The sequence below is a fragment of the Pteropus medius genome, unplaced genomic scaffold (assembly GCF_902729225.1).
Source record: "Pteropus medius unplaced genomic scaffold, Ma_sr-lr_union100, whole genome shotgun sequence".
Taxonomy (NCBI): domain Eukaryota; kingdom Metazoa; phylum Chordata; class Mammalia; order Chiroptera; family Pteropodidae; genus Pteropus; species Pteropus medius.
This window is the reverse complement of record NW_024344240.1, coordinates 3,128,623-3,148,373: the sequence shown is the minus strand read 5'-3', so window position 1 is coordinate 3,148,373 and position 19,751 is coordinate 3,128,623. Positions and strand designations below refer to the sequence as shown.

The 19,751-nt window shown below is 41.1% G+C and overlaps 1 protein-coding gene across 4 annotated transcripts in view; it reads left to right on the top strand.

Annotated features, from left to right (window-relative positions):
- The window catches only part of CHD7 (chromodomain helicase DNA binding protein 7), a 173,469-nt gene that overhangs the window by 30,280 nt on the left and 123,438 nt on the right, over positions 1 to 19,751 (top strand). Inside the window, exon 1 of one of the 4 annotated variants that reach the window (XM_039868866.1) lies at positions 4,413 to 4,581. The exons of the other annotated variants lie outside the window; for them this stretch is intronic. The gene's annotated coding sequence lies outside the window, so the exon portion shown is untranslated. Of the gene's footprint in view, positions 1 to 4,412; positions 4,582 to 19,751 lie in introns of those variants that run through there. 4 annotated transcript variants of the gene reach the window in all.

Here is a 19,751-nt window from a genome sequence, read left to right as displayed (position 1 = left end):
TTTACATCTTATTTAGATGAAAAGTTCTTATTTGTTCATAAAAGGGGGAGAAAGGTGGGCGAGATCCTTAAAAGCTATTTTAGATATCAAAATACATCTTAATTCATTATAATTCTTGTGTAGATATTTTAATTTTTAAAATTTGTTTTTATTTTACTAATGATGTTATTAGTCCAAGTGGCAGTATTTTCAGTAATGGAGAACAGCACTCATCCTTGAAGTACTAACGTGGTAGAGGACAGGTGCCGTGAATGCCGTGTGTATAGTCAAGTAATGCGTCAGTTGCACTCAAAATACACTATTTGGCTCTATCTGCCTCGTGAAAAAATGACATCTTTCTTCTTTAGTACCAATGGGCACTAAAGTTGGTAAATTAGCACCCTAACATACGATCAAATTTGTCAAGTTTAAAATCAAGTTCTGATCAAGGTTCAAAAACTCAGTGTCTTTTTTTGTTGTTGACAATATATAGTTCTGTTTTTGTCTGCTCTCTACTCATCTTGGCATTGTTTTAGGAATCATATAATGCCATACCTGAATCCTTAGTCTTAAGGTATTTTAAATGTGAATATTATGCCATGGGCGATTAGCCTGGAACTTTTAGGATTTAAAATGGTGCATTTTTCTAACAATAGAATGAAATGTATATAGTCGTTGCCCCTTATTTGCTATTTTGCTTTTTACAGTTTCATTGCCTGTAGTCAGTTGTGGTCCAAAATGTGAAATGGAAAATTTCAGAAATAAACCATAAGTTTTAAGTCACAAGCCATTCTGAGTGTCCTGATGAGGTCTCGCGCTGTCCTGCCCAGGACGTAAGTCATCCATCTGTCCTCTGTCTCCATGCTGTCCACCACGCTCCCTGCCCTGTGGTCGCTTAGCAGTGGAACTGTGAAAAGGCCATTACTGTTTAGCTTTATAGGAAGGTGTAAAAATTGTCTACTCTTTAGTAAAAATCATTAAGGATTTTTACTAATAAACTTATGTACTGTCCCACATCACAATTTTAAAGGAAAAAAATAGTAACTCCTGGGGAAAGAATCTCTGAGGCCTGCTGAATTCCATTTCCACGTGGGCGAGATGAGACGGTTATAATGGAGTCCAAAGCAGTTTCAAGGCAAAGTGTGGCAGCCTCATCAGATACAGCTTTGCGGCCTAGTGACTTATAATGAGGGTGGCATGTAATTAGAAATTGTCCCTGTCTTTTCTGAGTACTGGTGAAAACCATGGCTCAGAGGTTAATTCAAATAATAATTAATATTGGTCTCTGTCAGTACAGGGTGGTAATGAAATCTTTCGTTATTTGATGACTTTGACTTTAAATGTCGAGTGGGGAGTGGGAACGGTGTTAGTCCTCACAGTAGTCTTGGGGAAGCTCCCATAACTGAACACAACACGGCGAAGTACGCTGTTGGGAAGGTGTGGAGCACAAAATTTCTTTGTAGCCTGTAATTGCCTACCAAGAAGCTGTAGCATGACATAGAGATATCAGTGTTATTTTATTTTCTAAAGTGACAATTATTTAGAGTGAGACATTAGGAAGGCACTTGTAATCCATCTGCCATTGTGGACTGAGGAAGCTTTCCTCCTCCTGTCCTGCTGTATGTAGTGTATGCAGAAAGCAGCGTCAGATGCCCCTCTGAATCCTAACAGATCACACATGCACGTCAATCCAAAGACACAAACACCAAATGGCTGGTTGACTAAGAACCTCGAATGTTCTTTTTCACCCGTGAAAGTCAGTGATTCTGTAAGTCGGTGCAGCACATTTTTCATATATGGAGTTGGGAGTTACAAATGAGGTTGAAGGTAAAAACTTGATATAAGAAGGTCATTTAGAAATGCATAAATACCTGTTAAAACAAGTCAACTGTAGCTTTACTAAGACACTGGTGCCAAGTAGAATTCTTTGACTAAAATAATTTTGGTGCAAGGAAGATGTTTAGGCAGAATGGTTTTTTAAAAAAATAGATGCTTCTTTGAGTGACTTGCTCCAGAGTCACAATTGTCTTCCTTGAAACATTTGTTGAAGAATTATTATAGCTTAATCTCTCAGGGTTATGCTTGGTATCATTCTAAGCAGCAGCTTTTATAGAGAAAAGTGACAGAATAGAAGACGACTCTATATGAGGTAGAGCCTTCCCCGCACACTAAAGTAGACAGAACAGAGGAGGCGGCCATCGAGGACCTGCCCCCGGGTGTTAACTCATACCCAGTCTCAATGAATTTACACACTTGCCAGCTTCTACTATGTTCTGTATTATTTAGAAGCAAGTCTCAGCATATTATTTTATTTTAAAATATTTCAATATGTATCACTAAAAGGAAAGAATTCTTTTCAAATTAAATTGTTGTAGAAGCTTCTGTGAACATTTTAAAGATGTTCTTTTTTTTATATATAAAGGGAGTGCTATATTTGAGGAGCGATTTGTAAGCATGTTTTCTTCTCTAGAATATAGTATGTGATAAGTAGTTGTTGGACTGTTAGGACCAGTAGGTTTAATTTGATTTCAGAAGCAGTCACAATCCCAAAATGGGAATGACAGGATCAGAACTTTGTTTTATTTACAAAGGCAATGTTCCCCGTAGGTGGTTGACGTGAAGACCGTTTTGAAGCCAGAGGCTGGGGGAGTGGGGGGTGGGAGGGGGCAGTTGATGAGAAGCTCATCTGGAGCTGTTGCTTATGGGGCAAACCAGAAGTGAATCTTGAAGAAATAAAAAAAGCATCACATTGCAATCAAAGTCACTTTCCCCCCCAAAAGCCTGACTTGTCATTTCTTTGCTTAATACCTTCTGTCAGCTTCACACTGCCCTGTCCACCTACCTTCTCCCACCTGGCTGGCTCCTGCCCCTCCTTCGCCTCTGGTCATTGCACAGGGAGACCCGCCCTGGCTGTAGCCCTCATTAGGCCCTGGGCTCAGCAGCCTATTCTGTTTTCATAGCCCTCACCCCACCCGTAATCGCATGTTCCATGACTGCCTGCAGGATGAGGGGCTCTCAGAGCCTAGAATGGACTCAGTTTTCAGCTCTCATCAGAGATGTGCCTAGTGAATGGAAGAACTGAACAGGCTGGTCAGGGCGTTGGGGAGGCATTGGGGGAGCAAGTGGCACAATGGGGAGGGAAAAGGAGGGAAATTCTGCTGACAGCGACAAAAGAGTCAGAGAAATAGTCCGTCTGAAATATTTATTTTTTGAGTTTACGGGATAGCTAAGTGCATGTCTCTTGTGATCGGTGAGAAATGTGGCTGGAGAAAGACACTTGAGTTTTACAGGTGATGTTAAGAAGCAGCAACGTTCACACGATCTGCCTCCTGAAAGAGATCAGGGTGCATAGCCGACAATGCGGGGCTAAACTTTGGAGCGCAGTTTCGATTAACAGGGATGGATGAACCATTGCTGGTTGTTCATCTAGTTGTTGTATATGTCCCTTAAAGAATCAGACCTCAGCTGACGGAGGGAACCTGTCAGCATACAGATGCTCCCACGATATCCAGTTTCTGTTTGGTAAAGAGAGCTTTCTGACCGCGGGCTGTAGACGAATTCGCATTTGGAATCTCTGGTGCAAGGGGGCCTTTGAAACCCCCTAGGACAAGGCGTCTCCATTTTCTGTATGTGGTAAAACTCTGCCTTAAAGAAAACTAAATGAAGAGCTAAAGGACAGCCATGGCTTAATGGAAAAAACCCTAAACTTGGGAAGGATATCTGGGCACCTGATTTGTCTTGAACACTACCGTATGTGGACAACACACCCATCGGAGCCTCATTCCTGCGTTTATTAAAGGCGGGGCACTGAACCTTCTTCACTTACTTCAAAGGACTGCGGTGCAAAGCGAGGCGGCGTCGGGTAAGGAGCTCACCTTTGTCACACCGCGGTGTCCGATAGAAGCCTCCGAACCCCGATGGAAGCCTCCGAACCCCGGCGCCCTCGACTCCACTCTTGGTTGGCGTGCGGCATCCCGTGTGCCCTCAGGTCCTGCTGGCTCCTCCTTCGCAGTGTGTGCAGACTCCCTCCACTCCCCGCCTCTCCCCTCCACTTCCGTCACCCTGCCCAAGTGGCCAGTGTCTCCTGCTGGCCTTGCTGCAGTCACTTCCTCATTGCTCTCCCTGTCTGCCCTGCTGCCTTCTGTCTGTTTCAAACAGAGCAAAGGGTCAAAGCCGAGTCAGAACGCACCCCTCCCTGAAAGCGTGCATGGCCCCCCTCACGTAAAACCACAGGCATCACCAGAACAGCAGGCCTGCGCCTTCTCCTGTGGGCCCTGGGGAGCCGCACTGGGTCCCGTCCCGCCCCCCCGGGAGCTGATCCTCCCTGGGCTTCCTCAGCTCCTTCCAGACCTGCAGGTTCCAGAACTTCGGAGGCCTTTTCCCTGAGAGGCTTCCCCACCCCTCCCACTTTAAAATTGTACCCCTCCCTCTAACTTCCTGTCGCCCCTCTTTGCTCTAGTGTTTCTCTTGTTTTCCATTTTAGTTAGTTACTTACACTAGTTTACTTATGTTCTCTGTTTGAGTCTCCTCACTAGGGTGCACTTCAGTTCCATGAGCAGAGGAGTTGTTTCAGGGATGTTTACCGATGTGGCTCCAGTGCAGGTACTCAATAAATATTTGTTGCTTAAAAATATATGGAAGTTAATCATTGGAGGGACAAATACCGTCATTTTGCTGCTTTGTAGTCCATATTTTTTATCATGGCACAACAGAGGAAACTAATGAAAGGTAATAAATATTGTTATAGTGTAGTAGCTTTTCGAACTTAGACATGTCTTCTCTTTGACATGGTCAGAAAAGGAACCTGATTAGCAAATTAGATGTTCCCTCCTGTTAAGGTTTAGAGTAAGCCTTATTTTTGGCCAGAGTGGTACGTGGGCGACAGTGCAACTTTCCTCAGGGCGTCACATTGGGTATATGACTTGTCTTTGTCCTGTTTCCTGGTGATGTTTAGTGTGATCATTTGGTGAAGGTGATACATTCTGTCCTGGAAAGGAAATTATTAGAATTCCATTCATAACCTTAGTTCATAGTCAATTTAGAATGAAGGCGATTTGCCTGCTTGAAAAGGGAAGTATGTTATTGTGTTTTCATTTAGTTACTTTATGCTGGTTATTATGTAAACACTGGTTAGTTCTTAGACTTGGCAGTAGCTTTGTAGAACTTTTCTAATGGCTCAAAATTATTTCACATTTGTTATTTCATTATATGTTTTCTTTATCGAGAGAGAGTTGCCGTGGCCTCGGTGTAGACGGCCGTGGCCGTCACACAGTCAGTAGCCCCAGCTTCTTCACTTGTGCTTTCCTCTGGGTCACGTGGTTGTGTAGCTAGACTCTAGCTCTGCAGGGTAGGGGTGGGCAATATGAGTTGAAAAGTGTAAATTAACTAGCTGTAAAAGTTGATCAATTTTAAGTTGGATCATATGTTCATGTATAGATAGCACGCTGCATTCTGGGCCAGCACTTGAGTCAGGCACACTCTTTGGATCTGGCAAAGAGTTTGTCACTGTAGGGTAGGGAGCTTTGGAGGTGCGGACTTCCTTTTTGATTGAAATAAGTCTGAATTATGATTTTAGATGAGTGGACTGAAAATAGTTTTTAAACTTCTGAAGCAGGAATATGGGAAATTTGGACATCTTTCATTTCGAATTGCCACAATTGTTAAGAAATTTAGGTAGATATTTGGTCATAAAATATTTGGAATGTGTGTGGGGTCTAAAAGATTCATAAACTTTGTTCTCCAAAATTCCCTCAAAAGTGAAATATATATCACCCTCAGACTGACATATTCTTGTATTATTCGTATTGATCACATATGCTAGCTTTAGATTGTCTTGTTGATGAATTATTACTTGATCAACTCTTTGTACTAGGCACACAGGGCACGGGGGTGTGGATGCAGCTCCAGTGAGTGCTGTGAAGGGGAGCGGAGAACACAGTCTGAGAGCAGACAACGGGCGTCCTCTTCCCCACGGTGCTTCTCGCTCACCTATGTGGAAATCGGGGCTTAGCGAGAGTTAGTAACCAAGCCAGAGCTACCAGCTGGCCAGACTTGGATGGAAGCGAAATCAGTTTAACATGAGAAAAAAAATTGTAATAAATTATTTTTCTCACATCTGGCTGATTGCAAGTACGCTTATTCCAAAATACACCATAAAACATGTATAAAGTAGAAAGTGGAAGCCCACAACCCCAATAAACTCCAGAACGTTAATTATTCCTCTAGGCTTTCTAGTGGGGGAGAGGTTTTCACAGTGTGGACACATTATACATGTGTAACTCTCATTTTTCTAAATACCGTGGCTGATCTTTTCATGTCTTTTCAAATAGCTGAAACAATGACATCGTATTCCAAGTCACTTCATTTATTCATCACATCTGCCTTTAGTGGGCATTTAAGTCATTTCTAGTGTTTTACTATTGCAAACAGTGCTGCCGTAAAGATTAGTCCTTTACATACATCTCTGTGCACCTTAGGATGTGTTCCTAGAAGGGGGGGTGTCCTGGGGTCACAGCTGGTTCACTTTCTGCGTGCTGTTTGTTCCTGGATTGTCCTGAAAGGCCGTAGCAGTCCACAGTCCTCTCAGTGATATGAGAGGCACATATTTTTTTCTTCTCCTTTGCCTGTTTGATAGGTGCGCTTCCTTCATTATCAGAGAAGTTGAGTATCTTTCCATATGTTTTGGTCTTTTGTTTTTCCTTAACACCTGTCCTCTTCCCCATTGTGCCGCTCGGCCTCTAGTGCCTGGAATTGCTCCCTGTGCTTGCAGGTGCTTTTCTCTCCCTTCTAGTAGAGAGTGGAGGTTAAGACCGCTGGCCCTGAAGGCAGTGTTGAGGATGATCCCCATTGCTGTGGCTTGTCAGCAGTGGCTCCTTGGCAGGCTGCTTAACCTAGGATTTCTTCATTTCCATTCCTGTAATGAGGGTAACAAGGATTAAATGAACAAGGGCATCAGAAGCCTTAGCACAGGGTCTGGCACATGGATAAATGCTCAGTAAATTTTTGCGATCCTCCAATGCAAATGACTTTCCTTCCCTCAGCTGCTTTGGGTCCTCGTCAGTGCTGCTTTTCCAAGGGAACTCCTTTTTCTTTGTCCCTTCATGTCACGGGTTCTGCAGGTGAGGACCTGGACCAGCAGCATCAGCCTTGGCATGGGGCTTGAGCATTTTCTTTCTGAAGTTGGTTAGGGACTGAATTGTGTCTCCCCAAATTCACATGGTGAAGCCCAATCCCAGTGTGACCATATTTGGAGATAGGGCTTTTATGAAGTCGTATGAGTCAAATGAAGTCGTATGGGTGGGCCCTTAATCTGACAGGATGGCCTTATAAAAAGAAAAGAAAGATATTTCCTCTCGGAGAGGTGCTGTGGGTACACAATGAGGTGGTGGCCATGTACCAGCCAAGAGAAGAGGCCTCAGAATGAAACCTACCTTGTCAGTTCTTTGATCTGGGACTTCTATCCTCCAGAACTGTGAGAAATAAATTTCTGTTGTTTGAGCCACCCAGTCTGTGGCGTTCTGTTTGGGCAGCCCGAGCTGACTGAGACAGTAGTTCTGGCCGCTGGGTGCCTGCCTGAGGCATTACTGTTTCTAGGTCATTGTTTCATATGATAAAATAACCTGGAGGGCTTGATAAAACACAGGTTTCTGGGGGCTCACCTCAAGAATTTGAAATTTGGTAGGTCTGGGTTGGCATGAGAAGTCACATTTCTAAAAGCTCCGCAGTGGTGTTGATGCAGGACCTGACCTGGAGAACCAGTGTCGACGTGTGTGGAAGAGGAGGAGGTTCCAGACAGGAGCCCGGAGACCTGGGGAAGGGCACTGGTTCTTCCACCCAACTGCGGAAGTCTTGTAAACTCTCAGAGACTGAGCTTCACCATTCGTAGAATGGGGATAGTATTTATGCTCCTTGTCCCATAGGGTTCCTGAAGCTAAGACACACAAAAGCTTTGCGTCCTTCTCTGATCGTCATACCGTGTGGTGCGGCAGGGGCCGCTGCATTCTCGTAAAAAGAGAGGAATAAATGGGTGAATGCCAGAGTACTTTCATAGTAAACTACAAAGCAAGTTGTTCTCTTTCTTTTCTTTAATGGACACCGCCTCGTCATTTGATTTGCTGGCTGCTGGAACTTCACTTCTCTTTCTACATTTCCTACCCTAACTTCTCTTGAAAGCCAGACATCTTAGCCAAGCAGCCTTTGCTAGAAAGGCTGCGGCTCCTTACTCTGGCTCTCCTTTTTGTAAGGGAGATGGGTGGCTTTTTGGCAGTTCTGGCAGTGGACATCGATGAGTTTCTAGTTCTCCATGGGTAAGACTTGTGGCCATACTTTTCACATCCACAGTATCATGTTTGAAAGTTCTTTTTTTTTTGGTTTTGTTTTTTGTTCTGCCAAGTTTAAAATATTTTCTGATTCTAAAAGTTTTAAGTACATCCGTTATTACAAGTACATTGCATTTTCAGCGATATTTTTTTCCAGTAATAAGGAGGCGAATCATTCAGAGCTCTGGTTCTCAAATTTTTTGATTTCAGGGCCACTTCATACTCTTACTGAGAACTCCAAAGAGCTTTTTTTTTTTTTTAAATGTGTATTATAGTTATTGATATTTACTGTATTAGAAGTTAAAATTGTTTTAAAATTTTGTTATTTAAAAATAACATTAAACTTATTACATGTTAATATAAACATAATTTTAATGAAAAAAACAGTTAATTTCCAAAACAAAAGTTTAGTGAGAATGAAACATACATTACTTTGTGTTTGTAAATCCCTTTAATGCCTGGCTCAGAGAATATAGTTAAATTCTGATAGCTGCTTCTGCATTCCATCTGTTGTAATATGTTGTTTTGTTTGAAGAATATGAAGAAAACCTGGCATGCAGATTTGTAATTGAAAAGGGAGGAATATTTGAATAACCTTTTCAGATAATTCAATATTACATTAAAACTATAAAAAGTGGTTTCTTAAAGCTTAGTTGCAGTGTGGAATCTGAAATCATATCAGTGAAATTTTTGTACTTGGTTTTATTAAAATTCATTGGTGTATCTTGCACTTTGAATGGATCTTTTATCTATGTGTGGTTTTGTAGGTAATTTGGAAAATATTGGTTCAGTGAGTTACATAAATCTTTCAAATGTTGACACATTTAATTATACAATACTTTTAGAAACCACATTTGTTAATATCCCTACCTAATAATCAGAAGAGTCTTTAAGTATTGGGAAGCTGGCAAATTCAAGATGGTGGATACAGATTTTCTGAAATTCTGATTTTGCTCGAAAGCTCAAATTTTATCACTAACAACAAAACTGTCAGTTGTTTTCCTTGAAGTGACAGACTTATTTTGTTCATTTTTGAGAAAATCCTGCCAAATGCTCAAGTCTGAATAACCATAGTTTGTCAGTGTTTTTTTTTTGTTTGCTTGAAAAAAGCTTGCAACTCAGTTGCACAACCTATTTCTCCGTCTACCTTGCATTGAATGGTTTATGACATTAGCCGCCATCTAGAATGATGCAGGCATATGGAAATGATGGTATAGAGGGCAGGTACAAGGGCTGCTCAGAGATATTTTGAGGAAGAAGCCACTCTGGCGATGAAAAGAAAAACATTCTCATAACATAGTTGAGTTGAAACACCAGAAATTATGCAAATGAATGTTGTTTCCTTCAGTGTGGTGACCTTGGAGACAGGACACCGCATTTAGTGATAACACCAACCGTCATAACGTTTTTAGAATGCCATCTTATTTGGAATTACTTCAAGTTATGACTTTAGCTTACTCCATAGATTTGTGTTTGGATGTACTGTTTTAAATTGCATTATCTCAATGTCTGTTAATGTTTTCCCAGTGATATAGAAATACAGTTGTCTTGTCTGAGAGGGTGCTTTTGCCTAACCGAGAACAAGGAGGACACATCCTTTGGCAGTGTAGGGCATTTATTACAGTAGTACCCAGCACTAGTCCTAGAGTCTGAGACCGGTGACCGAGTCTTAGCTTGCTCTCTGACTAGCTAGCTGGCTGATGTTGAACGAAGTATTTACCTTCTCACTGCTCCTCTGAAAGTTAAGTGATTGGATTAAGTCTTGAGTCTTAGTGCCCAGGTTCTGTGATTCTCACATTCTAGAGGCATGACAGCAGGAGTTCCCTTCATGATCTGGGAAGATGGCCCACGGGGGACTCGCCCTGCAGCCTTCCTGTCCTTTCCCGCCAGCCCTGTCTCTGCCCTAGCAAGGTAGCAGGCTTCCAGTGGGGGCGATTTTTGAAAGGACTTTTTGATTCTAATAGGGCAGAAAAGTTCCGAACTTGGCGTAACACCATTTGAGTTTTATAGTGTCAGCTCCTGTAGAGATATCCAGCATATTTGGCGGGTGAAACTGGGAGCAGGTAAGTGTAGGTGACTAGGTTAAGACTGGTGCAGAACGGGGGCGAACGGCTAACTTCACTCTCTGTCTGCCATGTGCAAGGCCTTCTGCCAACGGCCACTTGAGATGATGAAATGAAATCACTTCTAAGCAGCCTTTTGAGGGGGCGATGGAATACTTATTTTCATAGATGAGGAACTGAAGTCCAGGGAGCTGTTTTAATTTCCCTGAGATAGAGAGCGTTTGAGCCAGATCCATCTGCCTTTGCCAGAGGTGTTCCTTAATTTTCTAGATGCTGCTCTCTTTTATCTCCCTCCCTGGGCCTGATATTTCTTAGTCCATTTTTTTTTTCTCTCTATGACTATTTTAAGATTTTTCTAAAGGGAAGCATTAAAAAACAGTTGTCACAGTTGGACATCATTAATCTTTGATGAGAGGGGGTGATTTTATAAATGAACTTTTAACATACATAAACTTCATGTTTGACAATGGTAAATAAAAGATAAAAATGAGAAAAGGAGCCCGATCCTGTCTGATCTCGGAAGCTAAGCAAGATCGGGCCTGGTTAGTGCTTTGAAGACCATCTAGGAAGACCAGGTGCTGTAGGCATAAAAACAAAACAAAACAAAATTAGGGATTGTAAGCTGACAAGGTCCTTGCAATCTGTGAGATCAACCAAGGGTTGCCTTGCCTAAAAACAACAACAACAACAACAAAAAAACCCAGTGTGAAGCCATAAACTTGTGTTGAACTGGGGCCTCCCCAGGCTGTTAGATACATCAGATTGAGGGCAGATCAGCTTTGAGACAAGTTCGGAAACAAACGACAAGATGTGCAAATACAACATTCAGGTGTTTCCAGTCCGCCTTTCCACGTCAAGATAGAAATGCAAATTTTTGTGGATTATTGAAAAGAACTCTTTTTAATCCCTTTAGCAAGCATATTCATGCACCTGCTTTATCCTAGCCACAGTGATAAGAGCTGGGGATGAAAGTGGAGGCATGGTCGTTTTTTCTGAGGTCTGTGACACTTTGTTTTCAGACTTCATTCTCCAGAACTGAGAGAGAATTTCTGTTTTAAGCTGCCCAGTTCGTGCAGTCCTAGGACACTAACACACTATACTGTTCTGCCATGGTTTATGTAATGCATCTTCACTATCTATTGATAAAATGATCTTCTGTTCCTTTCTTTAAAATCGCCTTTGTCTGTTAAAAAAAAAAAAAAAAGACAAGACCTCTAGGAACCCCCAGCCTGGATTGGTGACACAGGGCCCTGTCAGTGATGGCTGCAGTCTCCCAGCTCCTTGGGGTCTCTAGGGCGGGGACCTCTTGAGCTTGGTTGCCGAAGTCCTGCAGACTGCAGAAGTGGTGCTCTTGGTTCCAGATAGGGCACTGTGCTGATGGTGGGTCATTGGAGAAGGAGGTGTTTTAAAGAAATGTGATCTCTTCTGAAAGTTTTTAAAATTGTGGAAGCTGAGGTCAAGGGTGGTTTGAAGATGAAATTTCTTGTGGTTTCTTGATGAGAGAGCTCTTCCATCTGCATAATCAGGGGATCTGAGGAAAGGAGTGTACTGAGCTAGACCTGCCAGACTAATCATAGTGGAGAATGGAAATTTATATTTTTCATATTACTAAGTATATTTTTGATAGGAATTTGAAGCAGTTAAGCCATCCTCACAGCATCCCTGAAGATGACAGTTGACATTAACTTATTTTGTTATTGGAAAAGGAAATTAAAGAGGTCACATCTTGCTCAAGTTTGTTCAGCAAATAAGTGGCAAATGGAAAGAATATATTTAGCATCTGGTTCTTACTTCAGAGCTTTATAGGATGTCTTGTAGCAATACTCTGAACCCTTGAGTTGTTAATTTAATGGAAGGGTTGCAGTCAGCCAGGAGCTGATATCGTTGGTGACGAGGGGGAGATCGTCTGCTGCCAATCCTATTTAGGAGTAGTGATAGCATTAGATTCCATTCTTCTGAGAAATTTCCAAGGTACACTGCTTGGCCTTTGGACCAGCACCCCAGACATTCAAGAAAGGACCTGGGAGGCGTCAGAGGCCTTTTTTATAGAGGGGGTGCCTGCAGGTGTTCCACTACCCTGACTTCCCTTTCTATAGGTGGACTGAAGTAGAGGCTGAAGCAGAGGGGAATTCCATGATGCATTACGAGTGAGTGCATTCTGAGGAATGATGGATGGTTTCATAATCTTACTGTGTGTACTTGCTATTAATTTACCTTTAGGGAGGAACAGCTACTTTAGAATTATTAGCAGTAATTTTACATTTAAAACAAGCTTCACTGCATATTTACATAATATACATGTGTTCGATTTGTGTAATCAGCTTTCATCAATTGTCTGTGTTTCTTGACATTTAGATTACTTTTCTACCACTAGAAGTGTGGATTTCAGAAGAGGACAGCTATATTTTGCCTATTTCTAATTCTGGAGCTACTTAGGTTAGTGTCTTAGAGTGGAAGGTCTTCACCACTTTGTTCAGACACCGTTCCAGCTCTCAACTTCCCCACTGTACAGTTGAGAAACCAAGAACCAGAGATACACAGCCTGGTTGACATATTTTGTGTATTTAAATTTCTCATGTAAAGGAGAAAGTGCTTACTCATCTGCATTTTGTCCTAATTATGTGCCAGGTACTGTATTAAGTGCTTTATATATTCAATTTAGCCCTCATGAATTAGAGGTGGGTGATAGTATCTGTATTTTACAAATGAGAAGAGGAAGTTCTAGAATGGGATGTCATTTCAGAGTCGGTCTTAGAACTTAGTGGGTTCATAGTGCCTTCTGATTTTGCTACTTTGTTCTGTTGATTCTCAGGGTTTTGTGGTTCTATACAAATTTTAGGATTGTTTTTCCTATTTCTGTGAAAAATGCCACAGGAATTTTGATAAGGATTGTGTCGAATCTGTAGAGAACTGGGTGACGTGGACATTTTAACCATATTAATTCTTCTAATCTCTAAGCATGGAATATCTTTCCATTTATTTGTGTCTTCAGTTTCTTTTCAAAACTCACACCTCACGACCTGTGCCTCCCTCTGAATTCAGTGAGCCAGTTGAAGCCTTTGCAGTGAAACCACACTCACTTCTTGCTTATTTCTTTGTATTTGGACATATCCTTCTGCTTGTCCCAGTGGAGGAGGCAAGGTCTGCCCCTGTGCACTGGACCTTCTTGCTGTCTCCCCTCTCCAGAGACTCATGCCCTTAATTGTTCCCCCTCTTTCTTATGCCCTTTCGAAGACCTCTCACACTCGATGCCTCCTCCTGTTAGTATTTATATATTTTATCTAACAAATGCTTTATAGTGCTTACTATGTGGCAGACACTTCTAAATGCTGTACAAATATTAATGCATTTAATTCTCCTAATAACCCTACGAAATAAATACTGTTATTACCCCTGTTTTATGTTGAGGCACAGAGAGACTAGGGAGCCTGCTCAGGATTGCATGACTTGTGTCTGGATCCAGGTCCATTTCTCTCATGCTGAGTGAAGATGCTAGTCCTTCATCAGTCTGCTTCCACTGTAGCCAGGCTTTCTCTTCGCCTTTCCAAGAGGTAGCAGCCATCTGTACTGTCTCTCTCCACCCATCGTCACCTGGTGCTTCTGCGTCCACTCCTTTATAGAAACTACACTTAGCTTTACTAATGTCCTGCTCGTGGGGTCTGATGGACTCGTCTTTATCTTCTTTCTCTTTAGCATTTGAACTTGGGTCACCTCCTCCTTAAAACTTTTATTTTTTAATTTTTTTTTATATTTTGGTGTTTGGCATTCTTTAGGATTCTGTCCTTGTCCTTTTCTCTTGTCACTCTAAACGTATTCTTTGGGTGATCTCGCCTACTCCAAGACATTGCCTTCCTGCTGTTTGTCAGTAACTTGAACAGCCATGTCTTCAGCTCAGCTTTCTCTCTCGAGCTCGTTTATACTGTGTTGCTTAAGGGGTAGCTCCATGCGGGTCTTCTCTATACCTCTTCCCCCATCCCATATAAACTCTGCTTCTGTCCCCCGTGTTTCACTGAGTGGTACTGTCATCTGCTCAGTTTCCCGAGCCAGAGTCCTGTCATCCTGGACTCTACTTCTTCCTCCAACACCCAGTCAGAAGCCAGGTCAGACGGTCGGGCAGTTCTGTTCTTTCCGTTTCCTCCTTCGCTGCACCGTCGTGTCTTACCCTACTTCCGGTAAGAGCCTTCAGACTGGTCCTGGCCCTAGCCTTGTATCACTTCCACCTTTCCCAGTCTCCGATTCACATTCTAGTAAGAGGTGTTCTTTCTAAAATATATATATTGCTAAACAGCATAGCTCAAAAACTTTTTGAGTGACTCCTCAATGAATTCAGAATGAATTTTCAAGCTCTTCGTGAGCTGGCCTCAAATTACACTATATTGGGGTATTTGTAGACAGCTGAGTGTATTCTGCTTCCCTAAGTCTCAGGAATGGGTTTTTCAGTCCTTTGTGCTTCCTTCTTGCCCAGATCCTCTGCCTCTAATTTCCTACTAGTCCTTTAGGTCTCAGGTTAGACAGAGTCCTCCAAACCAGTGCTGTCTGTGAATTTTCTATCGTGATGAAAACGCGACTGAGCTTTGTGTTGCCTGTGTCCATTGTGGTAGCCACTAGCCACATATGGCTGTTGAGCACTTGAATATGGCCAGTGTGACAGAGGAACTGGGTTTAAAATTTTATGAAATTTTAATTAAATTTAATCGGGCCTTTGGGGCTAGCGGCTACTGTGTCGGACAGCGTAGGGACTGCTGGGAGGGGTGGCTGCGTGCTTCTCGATATTCTGTTATCTCCACCGAAGCATTTCCCCAAGGACAACAAAATAGCTGATAGTATTGGGGGGATCAGAGAAGACGCACAAAAACCAAACTCAAGAACTCAAAGCACATTTACATAAAGATGTAAGAATATTGTAAAGCAGAAAAATAATTTTACAAAAAATGATTTTGATTTATCAAGAACCAGTTATTTTCAGCATATTCAAATGGTTCTTTTGTACTGGGTTTACATCTCGAAGTGCTTAAAATGAAGCTATGAATCAAAGGGGCTAGGTGAACTTAATAATCAAAATTTACTTCAGTTTATTCGTGGATGCCAGATAACATTGCGGTTTTTCATGATACTTGATATTGGATTGTTAGCAAATATCAGTGAAACTTAAAATAGGTGAGAAAGCAGTGTGTAGAAGTCTTTATGAGAAAAGACCTTCAACTATAATAAGCAATAAGTAACATTTATGCATTTCTTTCTGGGGCACACCAGCCTATAGGTAGAGTATGAAGTGGGGAGAAGAGATTGCTGGGTTCTTGGACCTTCTGGTGGGAAGCACCCCAGGCCCCATTGCTCTGGGAGGTTTTCTCTGAAGGCTGAACCCGATAGTTAAACAATCAAGCTGTTGTAAAACTAGAAAATTGTCACCAGTATGTGGTTCTCCTTTTAAAAGGCAGTGTCAGTGGAGAGATGGAAGAGGCTTTAATTTCCTGCTCTAACCTAAGCCCCTGTCTTACCCTGTTTGGATAACAATCTTAGGGAAGCAGTGCGAGTTACCGACTCTCCCATGTTTTTGTGGCTGAAGGAGGGAGCATTTAGTAATATGCTGAGATCTTATATAATGGCTAATACTGTAACCAGTTTTGAGGTGCTGTGTCTGGCATTGGATTACAAAGTGATATAAAATGCGGGGTCTTCCTCGGTGCAGTCACCTATCCAGGCACATCGGGCCTCTTTGTGAGATAATAGAGCAACATCTAAATGGTTCATGATAAAAGAGATAATGGAATAATGTCTCTACTTGCAAGTTCACCTTTCAACAGGACATTATTTATTCAGAGACAAACATGAAAAAATAAAAATAATTCTTTCAAAAGTAAAGAAACAAAATTTAAATTCACTCTACAAAAAAGTTATACATGATTCTGATAGTTTAAAAGCTACTAACTGCCAGGTTTGTATGCAGCCAATGAAAATTGCTTGGATACTGATGATCTAAACAATTTCAAGTACCAAATGGTATTGAAAAACGTTTACCTTTACCATGGCAAGAAAAAACTTTATTTCACCATTTTGGGATGGCGGAGTTTCAGTGCTAAAGAAACTTGCAGTTGAATGCGCAGACAAGTGACTAAACGAGAGTACAGAGGGCTTGTGTATTTTTTAAGTAGAAACTTGAGATACCTGGTCTGTCAGGACAGGTTTTGCTCTTTCTAGGTATAAGATGCAGTGTCGGCAGTAATGGGGCACTTTGATTTACTTACTTCAGAACCTTTAAGGCTGTTTTAGAAACTTTGAGATGTGTTTGTCATAGCCATTGATCTTTAAAGGCACTAAACTCTCAGTAGCATAGTTAGAAACCTTTATTATATTCTTTAGATTTGTTCTATAGGAAAAATTGAATATTTTCAAATCATCTCTGAGAAATTGGTATGAAATAGAGAATTTGGTATGTTTAAAGATGTAATAGATATGGAGGTGGAAACTCGAGAGATGTGGGTAAGTGTAATATGAAGTGTAAGTACTATCACTGATGAAACTTAATTATTTAGATTTCCTTATCTGGATCATAATTTTATTAGCAACTAATGTATAGTCGTTAAACTCACTGGGTGGTTGCAGCAGTCCGAGGTCTTAGTAAACTCTGTATTTTAAAGTTGAGTAGGTGCCTGGCTGTTTTCGGCATTCTTTGATTAAATCAAGCACAAAATTCAATTATAAGGCCTCATTGTTAGCCTTAAATTATCTTGGTCGTCTTAAATTATCTAGGTCATCCTCATTATGAAAACAAACGTCACAGTGGTAGTAGTTCACTTTCTCACTTTGCCTTTTCCTCTGTTACAGTCTCTTACTCGCTAACTTGAGGTGAACTTAATCTGTGATGGAAATAGACACAATGTAGAAATTTATAACTACCTAAGTAAGATCCTTTTTCAGACTGAAGTGTAAAGTTTGCTCACAAGTTAGAATGATATCCTGACATCAGGAATCTGGTGCACTCATGTAAAAAGTCATCAGAATTAGAATCGGCCAGTCGAGTGACATTTGGGGGAAATCGTGAAGTGGGGCGTTGCAGTCAGCTTTCGGTGACGTAGAACAGTGTGGCAGTGCAGTAAAATAATGAAAGACGCGCTTACAGCATGCATTGTAGTGATTTTGAAACAGATCTTGGTTATGAATTAATTTACTTAGAATAGTATAAAAGGTTTTTCATGAAGTTAATTTTCCCTACAGTGCACAGCTCATTGGGGGCGGGGAGCTCAGAAGATGTCTGAGTAATGAAGAGAGGGTTGAGCTTTGCTGTGGGTTCAGGAAAATATAAAGTTACACATATAGAGTTTATGGATAATACTTTTGTTTTTTTTATCATATTCTTACATAATGAAGACATTTGATTTGGCTAAAAGATAAAACAGGCTTACTTCGCTATATGAAATTAATAGTTTTCATTATCAATAGTTATTTTATTATTAGTTTTTGATAATAGTTTTGATTATGGTAGCACCGTAGAACTTAAAGTTATAAGTGTAGGTATAGGAAAAAAAGTTTCCCACTTTCTTATGTCAGAATGATCATGAAATAATACATGTAAAACTGTTTACCACGTGTTCTAGCCTTAATTTCATTTCCTTTGTCAAATGCAATTTATTTGCAATAGAAATTTAATACTGTAGTCACTGAATAAATTACAGTTATTTTCGTCCATTTTTTTTTTCTGTAGACTTACCTTTTTGAGACTGTGCAGTTTTCCAAAATACTTTCTCTAACGCTCTTTCAAAGACCCCCTCAACCCTCCTTTACAGTTCTGTTTCACTTTTATCTTGCTTGCTTCCTGATGGAAATTTGAATTTTGATAATTCCTGTGTGTTTCCCTTTTTCCTGAAACAGGGCTCCTTAGGAAACTGTTAAAGGTTACTGCGTGACCTCTGCCCTTGGTGTCCTATGACACTTTGCCTGTCTCTGGCTCAGGTTTATTCATGATGGATAAGGCTCCCTTCTCATCACATGTGCTCTGCGCTAGCAAACAGAACAGATTATTTTCAGCTGTGGTGTTGCCAAAAGCTTTTTTTCTTTAAGGAAAAGAGTGTTAGTAGTGTGTACCAGAGAAGACTTTAACTATAGCCTTTCTCTCCCTGCATTTCAAACCAGACAGAATTGGGTACGGTTTTAAATTCTCCCTGGAATACGAAACAAGGTCTTCCTTTTGGCTTTCCAGAACCTTTTAAAATGCAAAAGAATGTCAGAAATTGCCGGATCCGTTGATCAGTGACGACTGTAGTAAGTGTACTAAAAGCACGGTTCCTGTTGGCCGTGCGCTGTTCTCCAGCCCCTCAGCAGGTTGCTCTTGCCTGCCTGGGCATCCTCCTGGGGTTTGGGGACAGCGTTCGAGGTATTTGTGATCGCCAGCCGTCCCCGGACAGAGGGTGGCCCTGGCAGCTCCTTCCTTCCCTCCTCTGTCCTACGCTCACTTTTTGTAGGTTTGACATCACCCAGATGGGTGTGTGTGTGTGCGCGCGCGTGCAGGGTCAGTAGCTTGAAATAGGTCTAGATCATGGGAAAATATGTTTTCAAATGGTGATTTTTTAAATTAGGCTAATTAACATATGGTGTCGTTTGCCTTTATAGACTAGTCAAGTTTGGTTGGTTTAAACTGTCCTTGGATATTTTACGATATTAAGTAAGATATACCAGTGATCTTCAAATTTTGTAAAGTTCACATTACCCTTCTATTAGTTTGCACTGTAAACATCTTTGCTAAGTGGGTTGAAATACGTTTCTGAAATTTAATTTTTCCCTATCCCAAGTAAATTACACTAAAAAATTTTTATTTACTTATTTCTGGACTTATTTTCATTTGTTTTCTCCTTATCAATAAAAAAAATTAATTAGGATAGCAGTAAAATCATGTGGGATAGTTCCACACATCTTATATAAGTAAATGTTTTATTTACATATATATATATATTTATGCTATGTACAGATATTTATTTAAATCTTTATCCTCATCTCTCTTCTGCCATATAATGGTGAGTACCTTAAGTGTTATCACAATGCTCACTGGCCTGCTGCTGGGCCACCAAGTAGCGAATGGAAAGAAGCTCGCCCTGGACGTGTTTTCCTGGCGTCTGGTGGGTCAAGCAGGTCAGCTGTCTGCTGGCCATCTTCTCAGTGGGTTTAGTCTCTGAAAGAATTAATTTTGGGGAGTGATATTTCAGTGTTGAATTTCAAGGTATAAAGTTTGTTCTCTAAAGGACATTGGTTTCCAGGATTCTTATATTTAGTGGCATAACTTAACGTATAGGACAATATGTGCCTTTTGACTAATTTCAAAAAAGTTAGTGGGAACCTTACACTTAGTATAAACTGTTGGCTGAGTGCTATTTCATTAGTTGCCTTGAAAGAAAACATA